This window comes from Macrobrachium rosenbergii, chromosome 6 (assembly GCF_040412425.1).
Source record: "Macrobrachium rosenbergii isolate ZJJX-2024 chromosome 6, ASM4041242v1, whole genome shotgun sequence".
NCBI classification, from domain to species: Eukaryota; Metazoa; Arthropoda; class Malacostraca; order Decapoda; family Palaemonidae; genus Macrobrachium; species Macrobrachium rosenbergii.
Window position 1 is genome coordinate 16,741,656 of NC_089746.1, and position 13,039 is coordinate 16,754,694.

Genomic DNA, 13,039 nt, shown 5'->3' on the forward strand with positions numbered 1-13,039 from the left:
TTCTCTTGTATATTGTTAGGCTTCTAGATACGCGTTATGGTGGTTTCAAGCGAGCATGTCACTATCTGATTCCTTCTATTAAAACCTTTTTCATTTATAGGATATTCATTGAAAGAATGGCCAGTAGTTTCCTTATCTTTACACAAATGATTTGGTGTCTTAAAAACTATAGCGTTTCGTTGAATTAAAAGTTTCGTTGAATTAAAAGAACAAAGCTAATCTTGCCCTGAATTTCTCTATTTCACTCCTGTATTAAAACCTTTTTTTTCTCATTTATTAATGGTCAGGTTCTAAAGTTTTTAATTTCATTGAAAACACATTGCACATGATCTAGATTCGATGTTTAACATGCACTTCTAGTGCTAATGTAACTTTTTGAAATGGTACACAAATGATTTGGTGTCTTAAAAACTATAGCGTTTCGTTGAATTAAAAGTTTCGTTGAATTAAAAGAACAAAGCTAATCTTGCCCTGCCAATTTCTCTATTTCACTCCTGTATGTTGTTTAAGTACTCACCATTAATTTTTTTCTACGCTTATTAATGGTCAGGTTCTAAAGTTTTTAATTTCATGAAACTTACACATTGCACATACTCTATCTAGATTCGATGAGAATTTAACATGCACTTCTTGTGCATAATGTAACTTTTTGAAATGGTATTGATAGCGGCGACCTTGTTCTGGCGCAGTGAGTGATTCTATTGTTCTTAAAGTATAGAAAAGGCGTGTTCATTTCTAGGTATTCATGCTGTCAGGAGAACGCTAAGTTGTTGACAAGGAATACGAACAGTCTGACTTTCATAGGTACTATTTAGTATGGTACATTGCGCATAGCTTGAATTTTCATTCAGTAGGTAAATTTTCAGTATGGTAAAGTGTGTAGGGTTTGAATTTTTAAAATATAATTCAGTGTGGTACGTTGTGTATAATTTCATTTTTTAATAGGGCATTTTTAGTAAGGTACATTGCGTTTAGAGATAAAGGAAGTAATTATAGGTAATTTTCAATATAGATGTACTCAATTTTTTAATAGGTAATTTATCAAATTGTTTAGCTTTAATTTTTATTGTATTTACTTTTCAGTACAGTGCATTGTGTATGTAACTGCAGCTTGCACTTGAATGTTTCCTTCAGAAACATAGTTTTACAAAATTTATGCATTAGTATATTTTTCACTTGTAAGATATTTCATTATTATGAAAATTATGTAATATGAAATGAGGATAAATAGGACCGGTTTCTTGTATATTATATCTTTGTTATATTCTTAAGCCCTTTATTTTTTCATCTTGACAAGGACTGCTGTCCTCATAATTAGAGGGAATAAGACTGAATCCAGTTTTATTCTCCTAGCCGATGGGGGCAATAGTTCTTGGAAAGCTTATATTAAGTGTATATATATCTAGCATTATACATAAAGATGTAAGTTTTTTTTCTTTTATCCTAGTTTCCAGTTCTATAATGTTGAAGTAATTCAATATATTAATAGTGGAAAATTTATTTTCATTCCTCTTCAGATTGACAAGTGACAATATTTGAAACATTTACACTGATTTCTTTTCTTCTTTCTTCAGAGAGGAAGTTCGTCGGGAAAATAAAACAGAAGAAGAGACGAAGGACACCTTCCGAGAGCAAGTGACGAAGGAAGTTCGTCGGGAAAATAAACCTGAGAAGAAGAGACGAAGGACACCTTCCGAGAGCAAGTGACAAAGGAAGTTCGTCGGGAAAATAAAACTGGAGAAGAGACGAAGGAAGTTCGTCGGGAAAATAAAACTGGAGAAGAAGAGACGAAGGACACCTTCTGAGAGCAAGTGATGAAGGAAGTTCGTCGGGAAAATAAAACTGGAGAAGAAGAGACGAAGGACACCTTCTGAGAGCAAGTGATGAAGGAAGTTCGTCGGGAAAATAAAACTGGAGAAGAGACGAAGGACACCTTCCGAGGAAGTTCGTCGGGAAAACCGGTCATTCTGGACGCCTCACTTTATATCTCCCGGCGCTGTGGTCACTAATTGAATAAAATCTGTAATTATCACTTTAATTATTTCATCCTTTATATGAATGCATCAGAACGGACTTGTCTTCCTATTAAGTAGCATCTCTTGTATCCGGCGATACACGACTGACGAAAAAACCACCGTAGCTTCACTATAAACCCGACTAGAAGTTGCCGGCTAGTCTCGACATTCCTTGCAGATTTCATATTACTCCTGGCATCCCCTTTTTTGGCCAAGTGTCGCATATGCTTTCCTCAACTTGATTTAGCTGCATCGACGGTGATTTCGTCACTGACCACCCGTTTCAGCAAGTATCTCAAGTCTGTCTCGGTGACTCGCCATACACCTTTGATGGTGAGAGTCACCGAGACAGATACTCTGTACAAACAGGTCGTCAATGAAAAAATCACCGTCGATGCAGATAATTTTTGAGAAGCATATGAGACACCTGGCCATAGTAAACGATGTGAGGGCCTCTAAGCTCAGGAATTCCTACGATGAGTCTCTTGAAGTCTTATTTTGTGCCACAGTGACTGCCTCTGAAATTTCATAGATAACCATTAGTTACATGTTGATGGTGTTACATTACAAGAGCATATCAATCGTCACTCTTTTAGTGGAAAATGAAATTTCCAATACGAGCATTATCACAATTCCTAAAAGTAATGAGGTAAAGAACAATCCTAATGGCAATTATCCAGAACGAGGTAATTTATGCAAGATCTTTTTATAAGAATGCAATCCTGTAAATCTTATGTACAGTAGGCCTACAGCAATCATAAATAAGTCACCACGAAACAAGTCGATTCTATGCTAACCGTGGTCATTGTCTACCTTAAACCACATTTTAAAGAGTATATTATAATAGACTCAAGCATCTCAAACCACCCACATTATACCACTTTTGGCCAAGGTACCAACTTTTATTCATCAGTCTCCAAAGATCTGCAGCACTGTAGACCTATAGCAACGGTACAAAACTTTGTCAAAACTCAGCTCTGATGACAATGATAGCAGTGTGTGGGAGACACGGTTTATTTTGTCATGAGAATTTATTTCATAATCAGTTAGAAACATCTGTTTACACAACAGATGTTTCTGATTATAAAATAAATCCTCATAACAAAACAAACCAAGTGTGTGTGGCAAACACACACACAGTATAGTCGTCATAGAATTTTGAATATACTTTTGTACCGTTCTAATACAGTAGGTATACAATGCTGCAAATCTTTGGGAGATTGAATAATAGTACCTGGGCCAAAGGTGGAATAATGCAGTAGGCCTGAGATGCCGAGTCTATGACAATTCTCATTTGAAATATGGCTTAAGACAGACAATGAACCTCACTTAGCATGGCATTGACTTTTTGTGGTGATATCTTCACGATCAGCTTGGTCTCTTCAGCGTAGACCAAGCAAGCTTTTAGTACATAAGGGAAACTACCTTTGAACATCCCTCTGCAAATAATACAACCACTACACACCTCTACTTTCCCAAAGAGACAGGGTGACAGGATCATACTGATAGACGTATAGAAGCATATGCTGTAGGTAGACAGAAAATATACTGACGTACGGTAAGTAAATACACAAGCCAGAGAAAGAGAAATATATTAACTTCAACGTTACAATTTTAGTCTCGACGCAAAACTAACACAACAGCTTTAATCTCAACGCAAAATTAACGCTACAGTTTTAGTCTCAACGCAAAACTAACGCTACAGTTTTAGTCTCAACGCAAAACTAATGCTACAGTTTTAGTCTCAACGCAAAACTAACGCTACAGTTTTAGTCTCAACGCAAAACTAACGCTACAATTTTAGTCAACGCAAAACTAACGTTACAGTTTTAGCCTCAACGCAGAATATAAGTCCTCTGTCCCTACTGAGATAAGTAACTAGTTTTATTTTCTTTTCACTCTGAAAAGGATACTATTGTACCTCTACCAACACGCTAAGCTTTGTTTCCAGTCACCAGAGACTATATACACTGATGACAGTTATGTATACTTTATTTGGAGGTGAAACCTTCGACTTCTCCCAGCTAAGTGACCACGCAGCTTAAAGCTGTCGTCTCTTTGGGCTCCACACTGACTACTCAGTCTAGATGATCCCTCTTTTACTCTGTTGTACGGGCTAACCATGCTTAGAACAATAAAAGATTCTGTAAAATTTCTCAATTATTTATGCTCTTCCCCCTTAACAACGGCTTCCAGGTTGTATGCAAGTTTTCTAATCCCTTTATTTTTATAACACTCCTGGTTATATAACTTTTTAATATCACTTCGACACCACCATCAATTCAGAATTACTTTGAGCATTTACTAAGTCACCTTCCCTCACAAAATACTCCACTACATTTTGAAATACTCTTGGTACCTTAAATACGAAACATTCGTATTTTCACTTGAACCGAAAATTTCCAGTTGTGATCTAGAAATTGACAACACCGTTCACAATCATTCTCAAACTTCTAGTACAACGTTCTTTGTCCACTTAGCCTTATCTTCTGTCGTACTCACTGACAGTATGTCACTGGCGTATAGTTAACGACCTGCCTTGTGAATTACTAAACATTACTATATAGCCTAGCTGTCTTGCGTCATGACAAGACCCCAGAGCCAATAGGGAAGGGGTTCTCTTACATTCATACATATTCTTGTGTCACCCTTTCAGTTTCATACATAGTATACTTGTCATCCGTTCCTTAGCAACCTTTCCATTAGAACAGTGCTTCTATAACTGGTGGAGGATATTCACCTAAGAATGAATGGAATTATTTTTGGGATGAAACAAAAGAGATGGGCAACTTGGGCACTTAAGAGGAAAGAGGGAGGGATTGTTGGAAAGAACTGCGATGAGGATGGTGAGATGGATTGCTGGAATAACACTACTGGAAAGGAGGGAGAGTCAAGATACAAGGAGAATGTGTGGTATATGTAATGTTAAGGAGAAGGCTAGGAGAGCTCGTCTGAGATACTATGACCATGTAATAAGAAGAGAGGAGGTGGAACCAATCAAGAGATCTAAGAACATGCCAGCGATGGGGAGGAGGAGTGTGGGATGTCAGCTGATCAGATGGATGGCTGTGGTGAGGAGGGATATGGGTGAGGTGGGACTTGGGGAAGGAGATGCAAGGAATAGATATAGATGGAGAAAGTTGACTCGAGCGGCCGACCCTGCTATACAGTGGGACTAATATGGTCGAAAGAAGATGAAGAGGAGAGATGGGCAAATGATGGTTAAATGACATTAAGAATGATTAACTGAATTCAGCCGAAGAGGAGAGGAGAAATGAGTGAGATACTGCAGGAGAGATCATGGAAATGGAGATGCTAAGGACACGAAGGAAAAGAAAGCCTAAGAGAAGATGGAGGGAGCGCACTCGAAAGGACATGAAAGACTAAGAAACAGACGAAAGGGCATGACAGAAAAACCTAGAAAGGATCATTAAAATCAAAGACTCAGATTAGGGATTGAGAAGAGATGATGATCAAGCCTTAAATGTATTTTGGTATATTTCTAATAATTATCTGTTATAATCTTTTAGATGCGCCTTGACTAGGAATATACACAAAGACGATAGGTCCCTATCAAAATGCATAATGTAACTACAAACATGGATAAACAGAGGAATGCAGTTGATTGCTTTAAAGGAATGTTAAGGGTGGCAAGAAACCTTGAAATAAAGCTAAAAAGTGCTGTCATCCATTAGACAGAGTGACTGTTGACTTAATGAGACCAAAGAAAAACTTGATCACAAAAGAAAATACCTTCACCGTAAATACCTCTCCTCAAAACTCAGGAAATGAAAGTATCACCATCACTAATGTCTTCTTATTCAGCAATATAAACAGAAGCAATCTATAAGGCAGTAACTGTAGGAAAATATTGAACAAAGAAAAAGGAAATGTCATATACCCCGTATCAGTTGACCTTGAGAAGGTAGGTGAGTACCAAGACACTCCAAATTAGATAGGCTTTCTGTAGGCAAAGGATGCCACAGAAGAATCTAGTGAAGATAGGCATAAGTAAATCAAAAGATTTCAAGGTAAAAGCTGCCATCCAGCAAACAGGAAAGAGAAGGTGGTGAAACACCAAAGTTGTGGTAAAAAAGCATTACTGAGAGCACAGGAAGAGTAGCAACAGTCTTGATGAAAGGAAGAAGTTACACTACTGTGCATTTCAGGGTCGTCTAATAGATTTTCGTCGATAAAATCTTACCAAAGAATCGGATGTGGACCGTATTTTGGAAATAGCTATTTGAGGCCACAGCCTAATTGGCAAAAATATGCAGTGATGTCCAATCTGGATAATTAAGGCACTTATCAGAGTAAATCAAAGAAATGTAAAGGGAAACAGCTAAATTTAGCAAGCACCCAGAGAGAGGCTAGTTGTGACAAACTATGACATCAGACGTGATAGCAGGGTGCCCAGTAGTATGCTGTTGATTGCAGAAACAAATATTTGATCATCTTGTACAATAAGCAATGCGTTGAGTAGGATATGCGATAATTATCGAAATTCTGTTTTCTCTGTTTCCATCGAAAGTTCTTCACTTATGGTCTGCTCAAAATGCAAGACCCTGATTCACACAAGGCTGGCTTGATCTTAAACAACAGCATATCCTTTTACACAATTTCATATTACAATAATTGTTTTTATTTCATATTTCCTTCAATTTCAATAAGGTTCAGTATAATCATTCAGCACTACAATGTAGTTATGATTTAATGAAATATATAATCAAAATGACTTAAAACTGAAAGAATGAGTGACTTAAAAAACCGGGAATATAGAGACTCACTGATAACCACTCTACAACCCTACACCAAACAGAGTCAGTTCCAGCTAAATGAATCAAGCGTATAGAAACAACAAAACTGACACAGAGGCACACAAATAAAATAATGAAGGAGGGAGAAGTGTGCTATACCAAGCACTGTGGATTAATATGGGATTGATCACGCTTTAAGGAAGTTAAGGTTAGAACACTTGCGTTATGTTACATTCATTTAGCAAGACTAAGCAGGTACACGTGAACCGGAACTTTTGAGGAGATAATATGAAGCGACAGAAGCTTCAGGGTAACGATAGTTGTTTTCATAGTGTGTTAGAGTAAGACTTGGTGCATATTTAAGTTAAAGGAAACGTGAATTGCGCCATGGAACTGTATTACATAATTAATATTCTCATTTGATGCACATTCCCTTATTGTACTTTACTTTTACCAACGTCTTAGTCTTCATTCATAAAGTATATGGGCGAGGTGTCTAGTAAAGCACGTCGTACCACAGCATCAATGAGTGGGAGGGCCTTCAGTAATGACGTTTTATTAGCCTCTATCTACGAGCCTGCTAGATTTAGCTAAGATTCCCTTTAAATTTCTTTGATTTACTCTGGTAAGTGCCTTAATTATCAACATTAGACGTCACTGCACTTTTTGCCAATTAGGCTGTGGCTTCAAATAGCTATTTCCAAAATACGATCCATATTCGATGCTTTGGTAAGAGTTTATCGACGAAAATCAATTAGATATGGCTCTGAAATGCACAGTAGACAACTGGCAGATGAAAATTACTCGTTAGTAATAAAGCAAAAATTGTGAGGAGTGCATAATACGAGTACTCTTGTGCTCAGTGCAACAGAAGCATGGCCGCTGACAAAGAAAATGGTAAAGATGGCCACTGACAAAGAAAATTGGAAACACGGCCACTGACAAAGAAAATGGGAAATATGGCCACTAAAAGAAAATGGGAAACAAGGCTATTGAAGAAAATATGAAAAAGTCACTGACAAAGAGTATGGGAAATAAGCCCACTAACAAAGAAAATGGGAAACAAGGCCACTGACAAAGAAAATGCAGACTTTTAACAAGGTGTTAAATTTAGCATACAAGACAAGGTCCATGTCCTAATTGCTGTAGGATGTTTCGAAATTGAGATATGCCACCTATTGGGATCGTGAAACACTAATACACAAATTACTGCAGTTTCAGAATGATTCTTCAATGCTTTCCACGAGTATTTACCGGGTCCCATTTGCAGTACCTGCAAAATCAGTAGTAAGGCAAGGGAGTATCTACCATTTTTTCTGTTTTGTATTTTTGCAGATACTGCAGTCTCCCATTTTAAGGTAGTACTATACATGCAAGTTGCAGGGTTATGGCCTGTAGAGGGGCCCACGAAATCATGGAAAATAGGGCAAAAATCTGACAGTCAATCAGTAGGATGGTTCACGCGACGGAAATACGTGGAGAAAACCCATTTCAAACTAGACTGTACCAAGGAAAAGCAACCTAGACTTTGTGAATAAAGATGAAGTAGTTCTCCAACCACCGATGAAGAAAGTAACCTTCATGTGTGAAAAAGGGAACGAAATCTAACAGTGTATGAAAACTTTTTACGGAAATAAAGGATTGTCCTACTCACTAATAAAAGACACCAGTTGATTAACTTTGCTTCATGATTGTCATATGACAACTTTTTCAAAGTTAACTAAACAAATTGCAGAAACTAGTTAATTTTCTCGTTTGACAAACCTATGTACGTTTAAAATACGAATTGGGAAGAAAGGGTTTATACTCATAAAAGTAGGAAATTTACTTAGCTACGTGAGGAAAACTTCACAAAAGACAACTGGTCGAATGACAGTGAAATAGCCTAAGCAGCACTGTTTCACTACTTTTTAAAAAAAGACTGCCAGCGGCACTGTTACAGGCCAAAGGGTCACTTCTTTACGCCTTTCCATTCATCCATTTTATCAAACCTTTATCACCACCCTTATCTGAAAGCACTTCTGTAAATATGTGTTCTCTGAGAACAGTCTAAGAAATGTTTTTTATTTCCTGACCAGTTTACTCGACTCTCTCTCTCTCTCTCTCTCTCTCTCTCTCTCTCTCTCTCTCTCTCTCTCTCTCTCTCTCTCTCTCTCTCTCATACTTTTTGCACCAGTTTCACTCTCTAGGACACTTCTATCAGTTTTGACATTTACATCAGCACTTGACAGCTGAAGGAAATGTCACCTTGTAAAATACACTCCTTGTCACCTCCTCCTCTCAGAAATAGTTCCTTCGTTCTAACTATAGAAACAATAGCTTGTCCTAAGAGTATTCGGGTTCCTCGCTGGGTGAGCGGTTTCCGTTCTCAGCTACCACTCTGTTGGTCGCGAGTTCGAATCTCCGACCGGCCAGTGAAGAACAAGAGGAATTTGTTTCTGGTGATAGAAATTAACTTCTCGTTATAATGTGGTTCGGATTCCACAATAAGCTGTAGGTCCCGTTGCTAGGTAACCAATTGGTTCTTAGCCACGTAAAAGTAAATCTAATCCTTCGGGCCAGCCCTAGGAGAGCTGTTAATCAGCTCAGTGGTCTGGTTAAACTAAGATATACTTAACTTAACCTAAGAGTATTCTTTAAACCATCATGACATTCAATGGGACAAAGACCTGCACCAAGGCATTTAATTGGTTTATATTACATTCATCATTGCCTAACGTCTCTTTACCTGTACGACACTTGGCCAGGCCCCGTAGGAGGTAGTGCCGTCATTGCACCTCATGCGGTGTACTGTAGGCATTACTCAAGGTTCTTTGCAGCGTGCCCTCGGCCTTAGCTGCAACCCCTTTCGTTCCTTTTACTGTACCTCCTTTCATATTCTCTTTCTTCCATCTTACTTTCCACCCTCCCTTAACAACTGATTCATAGCGCAACTGCGAGGCTTTCCCCCTGTTACACCTTTCAAACCTTTTACTGTCAATTTCCGTTTCTGCGCTGAATGACCTCTAGGTCCCAGTGCTTGGCCTTTAAACCAAATTCTGTATTCAATTCAATTCGACACTTGGCCAGGTGACTAACTTTGCCCCTCACTTTAAATGTTGGTGTAGCCACATTTACGTTACAATAGCACCTGTCACGGTGATAATTTACTCAAAATTGGTCTATTTGTCATTAGACGAAGCCAAAATTGTTTTCGGAACTTCACGTCAAGAGATCTGGGGTTTTAACATTTCTGAAATTGGGCCTAAAGAATGGAAAGGCATACACTTTTTTCTATCATAAGTACGAAAAAGTCCCTATTAAAAACATAGCCAGTACCTAACCAAACAGGCTTATCCTGCAAAAGTTTAGATTCAAACTGACTCGCTATCCTTGGAAACAGTTTTCCGTCAAATCGCCCTATCTTTGCACATTTTTTTTTTTTTTTTTTTTTAGTCAAATCGACCCTCTATCTTTGGAAACAGTTTTCCGTCAAAACGACCCTCTCATCTTTGCAAACAGTTTTTTAGTCAAATCCTACAAGCTATAAAGAACGTCAGGTGATAGAGTTTGTCACTGACTATTAATTAGTCATTTCGAATCCGTACCGAGCTTAAATACCAAACTTACTAAGGCACTTCAGTACCCTTGATGTGTAAATAGCCGAAAAAGGAGACACCATAATTGAACTTTCTACGCAGTTAAGAAATCACAATGCCAAAGCAAGCTACCTAAGAAGAACTGTATTAAATACATTCTAATACAACAGCGTCTACACAGTAGGAACCAAGACTTGTAATATAATTTATAATCCCTTACTTGGGTATAGCTGACTTGCTGGGGATCGACGTTTGCCGGAGGACGAACACTTCAAAATGAACACTTGAAAATGAAGAGCTTGACTCAGCAGAGGATCAGTCTGAAAATTCGGATACAGATTAACATTCTCACACTTACGGGTACACTTAAATTTAGTCATTTAACGTGTAATGACATTGTTTTGAGAGAGAGAGAGAGAGAAGAGAGAGAGAGAGAGAGAGAGAGAGAGAGAGATTCTGTCCTTGTGAATGTCTCTTACACTATAGGGGAACTTTCACATACGTCCAGTACCTATTTTCTTTAGTTAAGAAAAAGGGCAAAACGGAAAGGATAAATTAATATTTCCTACAATATCGTAGCCTCAAATGTACAAAACATCTTAAGTGATAGGCTGCCATATATACTATACAAATATATTTTTCTCCCTGATATAGTCACCAAATCTACACTGCCTTATAAATGCACAAATCAGTATGCCAATTAAAGCTCTCAGAAACAAGTTAAATATCAAAGTGAACCAACCAGATTGATTAATAAGAAAACGCTAATATTAAAGCAAGTAAAAACCTACACACGATGAAAAAGCACGCTCCTGGATTAAGATTGTATTATCTAAGTGGGTTTTTTCTAAGAATGAATTAATTCTGTTAATGTCTGTAAACAGTTCAAAGCAGTGGTTCTTAACCGGGGGCAGCAATTTCATGGGGGCGCGAGCCCTAGGGAAAAATTAAAAATCCTCTAATTATTTTCGTTATTCTCTTAAGAGTCGCTAAGAAGCAGTGTCAAGTATCTTACTAATTCGTTCCCAAAAGAATAAAAACATACCTCTTTCTCTTTTTTTTTTATTTTCCTTTAATTCTGGGAGGGAATTTTACTCATAGATGCAAGGGGGGGAGGGGGTGGAGGGAGGACCAATTTTAAGAGGGGCGTGCTAATAAAATGGTTAAGATTTATAGATTTTAGGCATACATGCCAAGCACTGTGGCAACTAAGGCCATTCAACGCTGAAACGAAAATTGAGGTAATTCTAAGCCGGATGTCCGCGGTGAGCTAGACTATGGCAATTGACGTTTTCCTAAGTAATTTTATTTGCTTTATAAGAATTTAAAGTAATATTTTGTCGGCCGGCTGTAACTAAACTGTAGTTGCCATTTGAAGACTACACTACCGACAGGGTAGATCTAAGCCGGCATTCCGCGGCGAGCCCCCACCCCCCTCCATAGCTAATACGGCAAAATGTAACCAGTAAACACCCCTAAAAATACCAAACTAACGTACCGTAGGGGTTTTACTGGTTACAGTTTTGCCATATTAGCTATGGAGGGGGGTGGTGGGCTAGCCGCGGAATGCCGGCATAGACCTACCCCGCGTTAGGTTATTCCAGTCGTGTAGTCTTCAAAGGTCAATTGCAGTTTAGTTACAGCCGGCCGGCAAAATATTACTTTAAATTCTTCTAATGCAAGTAAAATAACATTGGAAAACGTCAATTGCCATAGCCTAGCTCACCGCGGACAGCCGGCTTAGAATGACCAAAATGGACAGTGAAAAGGTTACAAAGGTGTAACAGGTGCAAAACCTCACAGTTGCACTATGAATCAATTGTTAGGAGAGGGTGGTCAGTAAGATGGGAGAGAGAATATGAACGGAGGTACAAGTAAAAGGAATGAAAGCAGCTGCAGCTAGGGGCCTAAGGAAGGGACGCTGCAAAGAACCTTAAGTAATGCCTACATTGCACCGCATGAGGTGCATCGACGGCACTACCCCCCCCTACGGGTAATAAGATTAAGAACCACTAGTTTAAGGCATAAGATTAGTGTGTGTTATACACACGTCCCTGCTTTGATTTACAAGTATTCATTTTAATAAAGAAATTGTCAATATTTCCGTCAGTTGTTATACGACTGCGGCGACCTGCCTGTACACAAGTTTATTGCATGTAACTTGATTGGGTGAATGTCCAGAAGAACTCCGCATGCATAAAGTACCAAAATTAAAAGTAAAATGTAATATTTTCATATTTAAAGCGTTTTAGACCACTTCTTATGATGAGAAACACCCACAATTTTGCCATATTAGCTATGGAGGGGTTGGGGACAGGTATTGTCTAACCTTATATGTCAAAAATCGAAAATCATTCGATGGGGAACTAGTTTTTCTGAGAAACATTACACTTTCTGAAAAACATTACAGTAAAAAACCTCATTTTCGAACTAACTCCAGTAAGATCAAGTACACGAAGTGCGGTAAATTTACAGTTTCGGTCAAATTCACATTTCCGATATAAAATTACATTTTCCTAAGCTTATAGTGTACTTTCAACGAATCTGACCTTTATTTCTACCGCAAATGATTAGATTTAGAGATACATGGCCGCCATGGGTACCGCTCTCAGTTTCGGGTGGTGCAACGCCGCTACGCGGCTTATGCACATTTTAAATGATTGTTGCAAGCTCGTATGTTCTGGCAAGC

General features: G+C 38.3%; 1 long non-coding RNA gene across 2 annotated transcripts in view; it reads right to left on the reverse strand.

The window, feature by feature from the left end:
* Positions 1-1,482: 1,482 nt before the first annotated feature.
* Positions 1,483-13,039, reverse strand: part of LOC136839233 (uncharacterized) — an 18,575-nt gene continuing 7,018 nt past the window's right edge. For both annotated transcript variants that reach the window (XR_010853261.1, XR_010853263.1), the window contains 2 exons: positions 10,571-10,670; positions 1,483-2,533 (listed from right to left, as the gene is read on the reverse strand). This is a non-coding gene — a long non-coding RNA (uncharacterized lncRNA). The remainder of the gene's footprint in view (positions 2,534-10,570; positions 10,671-13,039) is intronic.